The sequence below is a fragment of the Cryptomeria japonica genome, unplaced genomic scaffold (assembly GCF_030272615.1).
Source record: "Cryptomeria japonica unplaced genomic scaffold, Sugi_1.0 HiC_scaffold_213, whole genome shotgun sequence".
NCBI lineage: Eukaryota > Viridiplantae > Streptophyta > Pinopsida > Cupressales > Cupressaceae > Cryptomeria > Cryptomeria japonica.
Genome location: NW_026729035.1, coordinates 57,950 through 60,000, shown reverse-complemented (window position 1 = coordinate 60,000; position 2,051 = coordinate 57,950).

The window sequence follows — 2,051 nt, the reverse complement described above, 5'->3', positions numbered from 1 at the left end:
ATTCCCCTCTCGAAGGAAGGCCTCGGCCTTAATCGTCCACGACAAACAGCTCGACGAGGCATGAAGCACCCACGGGAGCCGGAGCATGACGATGCAGAGTCTCGGTTCACAGGAGCCTGGGAAGAACATCCCGTACGGAACCCTTTACCCGAAAACATCCGAACCGCACATGCTCGCGACAGTCCTGCCGTTAGAGAATGCACCGTGCACGCGACCGAGTAAGGCCACTCAGAGACATCCATTTCCCAGGTATATGCCCCCTACGCACTTTTGGTGGCGCAACTCGCACGAACAGTCCCACCTCGACCCCGTAAACAAGCTTTTTTGCCTCGAAGAGTTCGTCGGAGACGAAGAAGCAACCTTCAGTGCAAACGTAGCACTCTTTTGTGCAACCGCCCAAACAACGCCCCCTCTACCCTCTGTCGAAACACTCGGCATTGCTGCTCCCTAAGGTGAGCTTCTCCTCATAGGCAATTCCGCTCTTATCCGGTCACGTTTGTGTGCCCGAATTTCGCAAGGCAACCTCCATGGGACATGGAAAAGACTCGAGAAGAGAGCTCGCTCACGGGAGAGAGAAGCCAAGGAGACCACGAGAGTGCTGAGAGTGGGACAGCGCTGAATAGGCGGGAGAAGCCTGCGCGTATAAACGGAGATATATATCCAATTGCAACGAAGGAACGTGCCAAAGATCGAGAACAATGGCAGAAATGCTAGTAACGTGCACTTCGGGACCAACGCATCACCGGAAGACAACCGCCAAACATCGAAAGAGTCGCGATGCTCCGCAACCTACGTGCAAAGCGGTCGCACACCGGGTAAGGGAGTGAGAGCCCCAAACATAGCTGGGCGAGGCGCTCACTCCGCTCTTTAATATCTCGTTAATACCGCCAAGGAAATGGCACAAGCACACACACACAAGCATCCTCGGAAGAGGACAGTTCGAGTGACAGGTCAAATCCAAGAGTTCCGAAGACTACCTCCAGGAACAATCGGGAACAAGACCGATTACAAGTCGTCGAGTCTGTTACTGGGCGAACACGAGATGCGCACAGGAAATCGATCAGCCCTCACAATGGCCCAAGGCCAGAGATCGGACTGCTACGATTTACCCCAACAATCATCGTGCCACTCTTCGCAGAGAGGTGATAGACGCCAACGAGCCCGCGCATAGCAATCGAGGTGTAAAAAGGGCGTTGAAGGCAGGAAGCCTGGACGAAAGAGGCTACGAGGTCACCTCGAAGCGGTCTAAGAATCGGGCGCACTTGGGGCGACTACCAGTGCCAACCCCTTATCCCGCGGTGCGTCCGACACACAGAAATTTCCAAGGCGGCCAAGGAGCCTCCCCGCATAGCAATCGGGGTGTGAGGTTACGGATGCAGCATTGATAGCAATCGAGGTGTGAGGCGAAGGATGCAGAAGTGAGAGCCGAGGGATGTAGCAGAGATAGCAATCGGGGTGTGTGATGCAGAAGAGATAGCAATCGAGGTGTGCGGTGGGAAGGGCCCAGCAGCCAGAATGCATGAAGCGACGGATGAAGCAGTGATGACAACCGGGCTGTGAGGAGAGGAGGGATGCAGCCAAGAAAGCAATCAGGGCTCGAGGCAAGGGATGCATCAAGGATAGCAATCATGTTGTGAGGCGAGATTCCAAAGGCTAAACGTGAGAGGCTGCAGGGTCGACTCAGAGAGGTCTATGCATGTGAGAGGCTGAAAGCAAGGTCGACTCGGAGCGGTCTATGCATCGGGCGCGCTTGGGGCGACTACCAGTGCCAACCCCTTATCCCGCGACGCGTCCGACAAAGAGAACGTTCCAAGGCGGCAGAGGAGGTTACCAGCCGAAGGATGCAGTAGCAATAACAGGTATAGTTCCGCGGCGGCCGAGAAGACTCACCGCATAGGAATCGGGATGCGAGGCGAGGGATGCGGCGGGAAGGCCCCGACGGCTAAACGAAAGAGGCTGCAGGGCCGCCTCGGAATGGTCCAAGCATCGGATGCGATTGGGATGACTACCAGTGCCAACCCCTTATCCCGCGATGCGTCCGATACACAGAT